Source organism: Schistocerca piceifrons, chromosome 2 (assembly GCF_021461385.2).
Source record: "Schistocerca piceifrons isolate TAMUIC-IGC-003096 chromosome 2, iqSchPice1.1, whole genome shotgun sequence".
NCBI lineage: Eukaryota > Metazoa > Arthropoda > Insecta > Orthoptera > Acrididae > Schistocerca > Schistocerca piceifrons.
Genome location: NC_060139.1, coordinates 800,813,200 through 800,825,487, shown reverse-complemented (window position 1 = coordinate 800,825,487; position 12,288 = coordinate 800,813,200).

The window sequence follows — 12,288 nt, the reverse complement described above, 5'->3', positions numbered from 1 at the left end:
AATATTTACTATTTGTGCGTCGGTCCCTACTGCAGCAAACTATCTGGACGATATAGTGATCTCCGAACAGACAGAAGAAGATCATCTTGCGAACCTACGAACGTTATTTCAGGTCTTGCGCCAAAATGGTCTTCGCTTGAGGAAGGACAAATGTGTGTTTTTTGCTCGTGACTTACCATACCTGGGCCATGTCATCAATGCCCAAGGCATACATCCGAGTCAGGAGCACCTCCGTGCCATGCAAGATTTACCTTCCCCTCGCAATGTGAAACAGCTACAGAGTGTGTTGGGTAAAATTAACTATTATCATAAATATATGCGCAATGCCTCTTCCATTTCAGCTCCGCTTCATCGCTTACGCCGTAAAGGTGTTCCGTTCGTCTGGACGACGGAATGCGAACGCGCCTTTCGCCAGTTGAAATCGGCGTTGCTTTCTAATACTTGCCTCACGCCTTTCGATCCCCAGAAACCCCTTTTGTTGATGGTAGATGCATCGGATTTCGGGATCGGTGCTGTGCTTGCGCACAAAGTTGACTCCCATGATCGCCCTATTGCCTTTGCGTCCAAATTGCTCTCGTCTGCGCAAAGAAATTACTCGCAGATAGAGAAAGAAGCTTTGGCTCTCGTGTTTGGTGTTACTAAGTTCCATGATTTCTTGTATGGTCGTCACTTCACCATCATCACAGACCACAAACCTTTGACATCGCTTTTTCATCCGACCAAGCCTGTACCTCCACGTACAGCGCAGAAATTCATTCGCTGGTCTATTTTCCTCTCGCAGTACCGCTACGATATCTTGTATCGGTCCACTGCTAAGCACGGAAACGCTGATGCGTTGTCCCGTTTGCCTGTTGCTGAGGATAACGCATTCGATTCTTCCGAACTTGCTTGCATGTTCATTGATTCGGAAACGGATGAAGTGGTCGAATCGTTTCCGATTGATTTTCGTCGTGTAGCTACAGCCACAGCTGCTGACCCTGTCCTTGCTACTGTTTAACGTTTTGTTGCTACGCAATGGCCTTTGTCAAAGTCTCGGATCGAGGATCCGTTGGTTCGCAGATTTTTTGCTCACAAGGAGAGACTTTTTGTTCGACGTGGTGTTTTGTTGTTGCGTTCTGATAATGATCAGTCCAGAGTCGTGGTCCCACGTTCGTTACAGTCCTCTGTTTTAAGGCTTCTTCACCAAGGACATTGGGGTATAGTGCGAACGAAACAACTTGCTCATCAGCACTGTACTTGGTTCGGAATCGATGCTGCGATTACGAATATGTGTTCTTCTTGCATGGCGTGTGCCGAACAACAATCCGCACCGCCGCGGAAAGTCTTTGCATGGCCAAAAGCCACTTCCCCTTGGCAACGCTTGCACATTGATTTTGCTGGTCCATTCTGGAATGCTCGATGGTTGGTTCTGGTCGACGCCTTCAGTAATTTTCCTTTTGTTGTCCGGATGTCTTCCACGACGTCCTCCGCCACCATCCAAGCGTTGTCTGCTATCTTTTGCATTGAAGGTCTTCCGCAGACTATTGTTTCCGACAATGACCCACAATTCATGTCCGCAGAATTTCAGTCATTCTGCCAGGTCAATGGTATTCAACATCTGACATCCGCGCCATTTTCGCCTCAGTCAAACGGTGCCGCTGAACGATTGGTCCGGACTTTCAAGTCACAGATGTTGAAGTTGAAAGAGTCGCATTCTCGGGAGGAAGCATTGTTGCTCTTTTTGTCTTCGTATCGCTCTCAGCCCCGAGATGGTCGCTCGCCGGCTGAGTTGCTCCATGGTCGTCCTCATCGCACCTTGATGTCTTTGCTGCATCCGCCGCATCAGGTTCCTTTGCAGCGGCAGACTCCTGCTTTTGCTCCTGGCGACGTTGTATTTTATCGCAACTATCGAGGTTCACGGCGTTGGCTCGCAGGGCGCATTCTTCGATGCCTTGGCCGCGCGATGTATTTGGTTTTGGGGGCCTCTGGTGAGGTGCGTCGGCATCTCAATCAGCTGCGCCTCTGTCGTCGCACGGGTTCTGCCGCTCCCCGTCTGCTTTCAGCGACGATGCCGTCCGGTCAGCGCCCTGGGGACCCATCTACTGGCTCGCCTCATCCCCAGGTGTTACCGACGATGCCTTCCATTTTGCCCCATGGCGACGCGCCGCCGCAGCAGCCGCCGCCGCAGCCGCCGGTACTCCGGCCGGCGCCGCCCGCATTCGACGCTTCGCTGCAGCCGCCACGCGCCTCCCAGGGTTACGCGCCGCCGATCGCTTCCCGGGACCAGCTGTCCTCCGCCATGGAACACTTGCCCGCTCCGGACCACATGATGTCATCGCGCGTCGGCTGCCCCGACGCAATGGAGGTCGACCCTTCGGCCCCTCCTGTCTCTTTACGGGCGCATACACCGCATGTTGACGTGCACCCTGGACTAGGTTTTCAGGCGTTTCCTAGCTCCCCTCGGACCGAATGGCCGGGTGCGGGTGGCACAGCCTCGCCTGTTGTTAGGCTCCCCACCTCATCGCATACGTCAACATGGGGTCCTCCCCACAGCGGGCGGAAGCCTTATCTCACGACCGTTCGCCGATTTGCGGGGGAGGAATGTGGTGTCACCGCCAGACACCACACTTGCTAGGTGGTAGATTAAATCGGCCGCGGTCCATTTAGTACATGTCGGACCCGCGTGTCGCCACTGTGTGATCGCAGACCTAGCGCCACCACAAGGCAGGTCTCGTGATACGAACAAGCACTCGCCCCAGTTGTACGGACGACATTGCTAGCGACAATACGGACGAAGCCTTCCTCTCATTTGCCGAGAGACAGTTAGAATAGCCTTCTGCTAAGTCCATGGCTACGACCTAGCAAGGCGCCAATTGTAACAGTGCCTGTATCTTACGAGTCGCATTTGTATAGTCAAGAGAGATGTATCACAAGGATCATTAAAGTTAAGTATAAAGCAGCTACGTACTTTTCTTGCTACCATTCAATAGTTATCCTGTTCCAGACTTGACGCCCGTCGGCGTGTGTGTACGCGTGCCTTTCTGTCGGCTACTTCAAGTGGCGTAACAGTCTTGTTACGTCACTACAGTATATGTAGCAAGTAAAATGTAAATGTAAGTACAAATCTAAGGAGCTCTCGGGGTGTTACTCCTAGACATTTCTTGTAAGGGTGCACCAGCAGATCTGCACATCAATACATCTTAATTCAAGCTGACCCATGTCTCTTCAGTTAAAGCAATCCCAATAAAATTCTGGTTAAGAACACCTTCAGTGAGACTGAGGAATGCAATGCTTATTCATTCTTCATGAACGGTCATACAACGTAAAATGACCACCTAAACGATTATCCACAAACATTATTAGCTGGCTACGGGCTCATATAAAGCATTAGTTGGCACGTGAATTTGTCACTAACTGACAACTCATTCTACATAGTTAAGTTATAAAAACCTTATTTCTCAAGTACAATGGTAATAATTACATGAAATGAGTACTTACCTCAGATAAGAGGGTATTACAACCATACAAAACGAGACAGTGAGACAACGCGATCCCTTGGCTTTTTCAGATGATTTTGCGCAAATGAGGGTTTCGAATGACTTGCAGTTCCCGCGTGATGGCAGCTCAACAGATCACAAATTCAAATGGCCGCTATGCCCGCCATTCTCCTATGTATTATTTTTCTGTGGCACTGGACCATACTCATTCACAAAAATTCCCCGTTTCATACCAACTGCTCTTCAAGTCTCCGTAGGCTGTATGCTAAATGCCGAAATTTGTTAAGCCCCGCCCAGCTGTTAACAACTGCAAACCCTCTGCCCCAGTAGCAAGTCGAATGTTGGCTGGCTGAAAAAGAGGCATGAATCAATAATGAGTGGCATCTCGAACACACTGCTCTAGTGAATTTAATTTTGTCCGCTCTCATGAGATGAACACCCTTTGGACGAAAATACATTTCTACTCTATTCCTGGACTCAATGCAATAACGTTTAAATCCTTATTCCTGAGACACTGAATCCAAGTCATCACCGCTATTAATTCTGGTTTCACAAGATTGTTTTAAGTAACTGTAATAAGGGTGTCTGAGAAAAGAGCGTAACTGTTAAAAAGTAGTCAGAAATACGGTGACATACTTGAAAGATCTAGAAAATGAAATGGGTTTACTAGCTTTTTAGTTTGTAGGCATTAACAGCAAGAAAGTTACATCACAATATAAGATGTAATTTTAGGTGGCCAAGTGTGCTGATGATTCCACACTTTTGCGAAACAGCTCAACAGCTGACGCAGTGATTTCTTTGGATATTTGGGACAGTATCTGCAGCGTCTAGAAGGACGTCTGTAGCAACAGTCGAAATATTGTGTCAAAAAATGGGTTCATTAGCCTCTTGAGTCAGTTGGAAATACAGGTTAGTCGGCTGTAACCTGTGCTAAGAGACAAGAGATGAGAAAAAGAGTTATTGGATGTAAAACATGATAAATGACGTACTTTACTCATACTGATTGACAGTTCCATGATAAACCGAGAAATGGCAGCTCTAATTTCAGATTGGCACTAACGGAAAATTTGTCAGGGAGTGTGCTTGTAAACAATGGCAAGTGCTAAAATATTACCTCTAGTAGTAGTAACGCCTGCGGTGTTCGAGTAACGAAAATGTTTTTTGGAGATGATTTTTAAGAATCCGAGGATGGCCCGGAAAACTTCAATTCATATGAAGATCCTGGGTAGCTTCCTGACCGCACATGGGCTTCAAAAGTCGTTGGTAATCAGGAAAATATATTTACTGAAACAAGTAATCAATGTTCATTTGTGTCCCTTACCATAGTTTACGTGGATTTACGCGTCAATGTGATGGCAGAAATGTTAAGGTGTAGTATTGTACTTGTTAAAATTCATTCACATTTTGTGCATCATATATTCATTTTAATGGTTCTTGTAGTTTACTATTGCAAACTTTATTAATGCAAATCTTAGTATCAGTTTGTACCACTCAAATTTTATTTCTGCGAGGCTTCGCAGTAATGCTTCGTTAATTCGCCCGCCAAGTAAACGGTGGTGAGTCAATGCTAACTCATGAAAAGGGCTCTCAGTCTGGTAGTAAATACTGTAAGGTACCCAACGATCAAATTTAAAATTAAATTTTTGACAGAATTTGCAGTTTTAAAAATATTTTGTTACCTTACATACATTTGGAAATAAGTACTTACCTGAATAAAAAATCACATTGCAAGTAATTAAAATAGCTGCTTAATGAGATTTTATTGAATCTTTACTGAGCATTTTTAAATAACGAACTTGTCCCTTACCCACCAATGTTCACAGTGAATCATATTGCCAAAAGCGACAGAAATCATCTCATTTTTATTTCAGAATAATGTCGATGATTCCACTTTTCTACGAAAAGCCTCGATAACTAACAGAGCAACCTTCGTGAGATGTCTGAGATAACATTTTCGGCAGTTGGACATAACTTGAGATGCACACACTTCGGATGCCGACTTCTGTAATCACTTTCGTGAGGATCACATAAGATAACAATTACGAACGATGCTTTTCGTACAGATGCATATTCAAGTCATTCTCGTCCCCAGTAGATGTCGCTCTACCTATAACAAGCCGCACCATCATTCGTCAAGATGCTCAGACATTCAGAATCTCAAGTTCTATTCAGACGTGACATCTGAATATATATCTGCATCTACAGCTACATGAATACTCTCCTAATCACATTTAAGTGCCTGGCAAAGGATTCATCAAACCACTTTCTCAATAATTCACTATTGTTCGAATCTCGTACAGCTCGCGAAAAAACGAACACCTATATCTTTCCGTACGAGCTCTGATTTCTTTTATTTTGTTGTGATGATCATTTCTGTGTAAATCGACGTCAACAAAACATTTTCGCATTTGGAGGATAAAGCTGGTGATTGAAATTTCGTGAGGAGATTCCGCCGCAACGGAAAATGCCTTTGTTTTAATCATATCCCAAATCCTGTATAATTTCAGTGACACTCTCTCCCTTGTTTCACGATAATACAAAACGTGCTGCCCTTCCTTAAAATTTCTCAATGTACTCGATCAATTCTCTCTGCTAAGGATCCCACACTGCGTAGCATTATTCTTAAAGAGGACGGACCCGCGTCATGTAGGCAGCCTGTTTAGTAGATCTGTTGCGTTTTCTAAGTGCCGTGCCAATAAAACGGAGTCTTTGGTTAGCCTTCCCCATAACATTTGCTATGTGTTCCTTCCAATTTAAGTCATTCGTAATTGTAATTCCTAGGTGTTTAGCTGAATTTGCGGCCTTTAGATTTGACTGATTAACCGTGTAACCGAAATTTAATGGATTCCTTTTAGCACTCATGTGGATGACCCACACTTTTCGTTGTTTAAGATGAACTGCCAATTTACACATATTGAAATCTATTTTATGTGAAGAGAAACATTTGTATCTACTTTTGTGAGATAATACTTGTTAAGTTTGGATACGTGGTCTGAGAAATAAATGTAATATGCAAACAACATGCATTGAAGAAATTATTTGATAACCAGATGACATATGCGGAACTGAGTTCAGATTTTGTGCTGTTCCGCGAAGCAGACATTGTGTGTCGTGCCCCTTCACACGCGTTGCGCACCACATTCATCGTGCGTCCGCATTTTTCGAGTGAATGCATGATCCATGCGTCTCGTTTATTTTCGGAACTGTAAAATGTTTTACTCTGGAAAGTGGCGCCTGTGCTTGTGTAGTTCGCCGTAAGAGATATTTCACCGAGAGCAGAGTGACGCAATCAGTCCACTGTCAGACAGGGCGAACGAACAGTGGGGCACTCTTGTAAAAGGGGCATATATTTTCAGAACGTTCTCGCAGAGTGCAGTGAGGGCAACAGCGCGTTTTTGGGATGAGAATCAGAGCCAACGTAATGGTTGCAGCGAATAGCGGCAACATTCTTTTGTGACCGACAAAGTAAAGTCAGATGGGGTACATATGGGGACACCCGTTCGTCTTTCATTCTCTGCTTCAAGTGTGAAGGATTTAGTAGAAGTGACACCACATACACTTGGGTGACAATAGTCGTGGGTTAGCGATATGCACACATACTGATGGTGGTAGTACGATAATTAAGAAACTTTGAGCGCAAAAGTGATGTTGGAGCTAGAGGCATGTGCCATTCAATTTCTGAAATTGTTAGGGAATACAATATTCCAAGATCCACAATGTCAAGAGTGTGTCGAGAATACGAAATTTAAGTCATTACATCTCACCATAGACAACCCATCGGTAGACTGCCTTCACTTAACGACCGAGAGCAGCCTCATTTGCGTTGAGTAGTAGTGCAAACAGACAAGCAACACTGCCTGCAATAACCGCATAAATCACTGTGGGACGTAAGACGAACGTATCCGTTACGACAATGTGGCTAAATTTGGCGCTAATGGGCTATGGCAGCAGATGAACGCCGCCAATGCCTTTGATAGCAGCACAACAGCGTCCGCTGAACCTGTCCTGGGTTCGTGACCATATCGTTTGGACCCAAGACGACTGGAAAACCGTGGCCAAGTCGGATGAGTCCCGATTTCAGTGGGTAAGAGTATGTATTTTTGGGGATCCACAGCAACCAGATGTTTAACAAACGTAAACATGGTCTATAATGTGATTTTTATTTAATTATTTAATTAGCTAAAGGCACAATTAAATAAAAATCACATTATAGACTACTAAGGACCATGTTTACGTTAATTAATCGTCGGTAAGACCTGATGACTGGGTTTCCCAAGTTGTGAACAAGGACCTGTGCAAGCTGGTGGTGACTCCATAATCGTATGGGCTTTCTTTACATGAAATGCATGGTGTCCTCCGGTCCAACGCAGCCGATAAGTGACTGGAAATGGTTATGTTCGGCTACTGGGACACCATTTGCAGACGAACAACAAAGGAATTTTTATGGATGACAATGCGCTGTGTCACTGGGCTACAACTGTTCGCGATTGGTTTGAAGAATATTCTGGACAGTTCGAGCGAATGATTTGGCTACTCAAATCACCCGACATGATTCCCATCAAACATTTATGAGACTTAATCGAAAGGCCAGTTCGCACACAAAATCCTGCGCCGCCACACTTCCGTAATTATCTATGGCTATGTGGGGAGCATGACTTAATATACTACTGGCCATTGAAATTGCTACACCGCGAAGATGACGTGCTACAGACGCGAAATTTAACCGGCAGGAAGAAGATGCTGTGATATGCAAATGATTACCTTTTCAGAGCATTCACACACGGTTGACACGAGTGGCGACACCTACAACGTGCTGACATGAGGAAAGGTTCCAACTGATTTCTTATACACAAACAGCAGTTAACCGGCGTTGCCTGGTGAAACGTTGTTGTGATGCCTCGTGTAAGGTGGAGAAATGCGTACCATCACGTTTCCGACTTTGAGAAAGGTCGGAATGTAGCCTATCGCGATTGCGGGTTATTGTATCGCGACATTGCTGCTCGCGTTGGTCGAGATCAAATGACTGTTAGCAGAATATGGAATTGGTGGGTTCAAGATGGTAATACGGAACGCCGTGCTAGATCCCAACGGCCTCGTATCACTATGATAGGCATCTTATCCACATGGCTGTAACGGATCGTGCAGCCACGTCTCGATCCCTCAGTCAACAGATAGGGACGTTTACAAGACAACAACCATCTGCACGAACAGTTCGATGACGTTTGCAGCAGCACGGACAATCAGCTCGGAGACAATAGTTGCGGTTACCCTTGACGCTGCATCACAGACAGGAGCGCCTGCGATGGTGTACTCAACGACGAACCTGGGTGCGCGAATGGCAAAACGTCATTTTTTCGGATGAATCCAGGTTCTGTTTACAGCATCATGATGGTCGCATCCGTGTTTGGCGACTTCGCGGTGAACGCACATTGGAAGCCTGTATTCGTCATTGCCATACTGGCGTATCACCCGAAGTGAAGGTATGGGGTGCCATTGGTTACAGGTCTCGGTCTCCTCTTGTTCGCAGTGGCGACACTTTGAACAGTGGACGTTACATTTCAGATGTGTTACGACCTGCCGGCCGGTGTGGCCGTGCGGTTCTAAGTGCTTCAGTTTGGAACCGCGTGACCGCTACTGTCGCAGGTTCGAATCCTGCCACGGGCATGGATGTGTGAGATCTCTTTAGGTTAGTTATGTTTAAGTAGGTCTAAGTTCTAGGGGACTGATGACCTCAGTAGTTAAGTCGCATAGTGCTCAGAGCCATTTGAACCATTTTTTGTTACGACCTGTGGCTCTACCCGTCATTCGATCCCTGTGAAACCCTACATTTCAGCAGTATAATGCACGACCGCATGTTGCAGGTCCTGTACAGAAAATGTTCGACTGCTTCCCTGGCCAACACATTCTCCAGATCTCTCACCAATTGAAAACGTCTGGTCAATGGTGGCCGAGCAACTGGCTCGTCACAATACGACAGTCACTACTCTTGATGAACTGTTGTATCGTGTTGAAGCTGCATGGGCAGCTGTACCTGTACACGGCATCCAAGCTCCGTTTGACTCTATGCCCGGACGTATCGAGGCCGTTATTACGGCCAGAGGTGGTTGTTCTGGGTGCTGATTTCTCAGGATCTATGCACCCAACTTGCGTGAAAATGCAATCACATGCCAGTTCTAGTATAACATATGTGTCCAATGAATACCCGTTTATCATCTGCATTTCTTCTTGGTGTAGCAATTTTAATGGCCAGTAGTGTATTTCCGGCAGGGACGTCCAACGACTTGTTCAGTCCATGCCACGTCGATTCGCGGCACTACGCCGGGAAAAAGGAGGTCCGACACGATATTGGGCGGTATCCGATGACTTACTGTATGTGACTCACTTGGTTACACAAAATGATTCACACGCTCGTTCGACATCAACTGCACACGAAGTTCAAGATTTAAGCATTACATACACGATACAAGCAACTCTTCACTAACTCTGACAGCACAACAGATCAAAACAATATCAAGCACACTGAAAAAATAAATATTTTTTGGGAGCTGGGAATATTGGCAACATATACTATTAAAAATATATTGTATAATTATTTTGGTGACTAACCACTGAACTTAAGTCATCCTCTGATGTATTTACAAAATGTTATTAAAATGTCTGTCTGTTTATTGTAATAGTAAGCTGTAAATTTTAGTGTTAAGAAGGTTTTAAATATTTGCAAAGTAACTTTAGAGATGAAACTGAGGCTCAGACAACAGGTAAGTACTGTTATTCTGGAAATCTCAATAAAATTTCATATCTATTCGTGTATGGCAAAGGAATTTAAAATTTCACAGTTTGGCGTGTACGACCTTCAATACGTACTCGCGACACTACGCCTGCAACGGCAAGCGAGCACAGATACCACATTCGAGGTGCGTGAGGAAAGTAATAAGATTAATCTTCTATCTACCAATGTCGATCACATTCTTTTGGATGTTCTCGAGAGTCCCGGCTTTCTTTTTATCTTTGATTTGCTCAATCGAACTTTTTTCGGTCTAGGAGATGTCTCAATGTGCCACTCCTCACTTTGCAGTTTTATCTCAGAGTCGTATTCAAAAATCCAGGATTCATCGCCTTGTCATTTTCGTTGGTAATCCTCTCAAGAAGACCAACGTGCCGGCCGGAGTGGCGGAGCGGTTCTAGGCGCTACAGTCTGGAAACGCGCGACCGCTACGGTCGCAGGTTCGAATCCTGCCTCGGGCATGGATGTGTGTGATGTCCTTAGGTTAGTTAGGTTTAGGTAGTTTTACGTTCTAGGGGACTGATGACCTCAGAAGTTGAGTCTCATAGTGCTGAGAACCATTTGAACAAAAGATCAACGTAGACATTTCTTAGATTATCCTTGTGCTCACTCATTGTCTACGGATGGCAGGATTCGGTTACGATTGTGGACGGGGCCGTAATCAATTACTATTAGTTGCCTTTTACAGCTACACATATTTATTTTTAAAACAGAAATTCAAGACTCAGCAATAAATTTTAAAAACCAAACGTTATTAATGAAGGAATAAACCACTGTGTAAATAATAGAGTTTTCAGTGCGTTACAATTTAGCAAATCACCACAGAATATAGATACAGATTATGATAAAACACAGCCACTGTGATCACGGCTGAAGGCCTTACACGCCAGGAACGGCAATTATATAAAAAATTAGAAACCTGTTGTAAAACAGCAAATACAAGCAAAAGTTATTTAAAAAAAGAACAAGCAACTTACCACCAAACGGGTGAAATAAGATGATGGTAACCTTGCAACACAACCCTTACACTGCTAGATTTATTCCAAAAGGCGACTGGAACTATTAACTAGACACAAATAACCTTTAATGTAGGCATTACAAGGTATGGTAACAAATAATACAATAATAAAACACAAGGACCAGTCACAGACGGTGCTCCAGGAATCGACCTCTGATAAGGTCCGGCAAAAAACACTTTCGTGTGCGATGAGATAGTCAGCCAATAGTTACATTCACTTCACAAGATGGTAACTCAGACTTGTGGATGTCCAACGAATGACTAATGATAATCTTGCTGAAGCTACCTGACGTCCGATAAACTAAATGCAACCACGGTACAATTTGCCAAAGCCGGAACCGGCTGTCTCGACTACGCCCCCAGAATACTGTGTTTAGAGCGCCCGGAATGAGAAAGGAACCACTACCAGCAAAGTAGAAGAATCGCCCACTGGTCTACAAGCAAGAAAGCTGTCAAAACTACACGCCTTACCGGACTACAGCGGCAAGGCGAGGAAACTTACACTGCCGTTACGTACACTAACCCCGATAGCAGGTAACTGGGGCGTTTGCGGCCACCAGCCAAGAAAAATTACCGCTAGTTGAACTTAACAAATTGTAACAAGCTGAACGCAGTAAAAATTAATAAGAAGTCGAGGAAAGCTAATCAGATCCGCTTTCCCCAAGCACTCCACTCGCTGCTCTTCGCCTGGGCAACACTACGAGCAGCAACACGAACCCAAGTTACAGGACAATCATGAGATATGGTGGAGGTTTCTCTACTTGGATCGAAATGAACTCATCTTAAAGCCTGCAGGATCCGGTTTACGACGAGACCGTGCACTCTCGTGACCACAGCCCTTCCATCCGGCAGTCCATGCGTGCCGCCAGTGGTCCCGGCGTGTTCTGGCACTGCGCGGACCTGGCTCCCCAACCGAACTGGCCCACTCACACGACCCGGACAAACAACGACGTCGCTCCAAAGATAGGGCAACAGTTACTACATATCGATAACCGCCGCTGCTGCCAGCA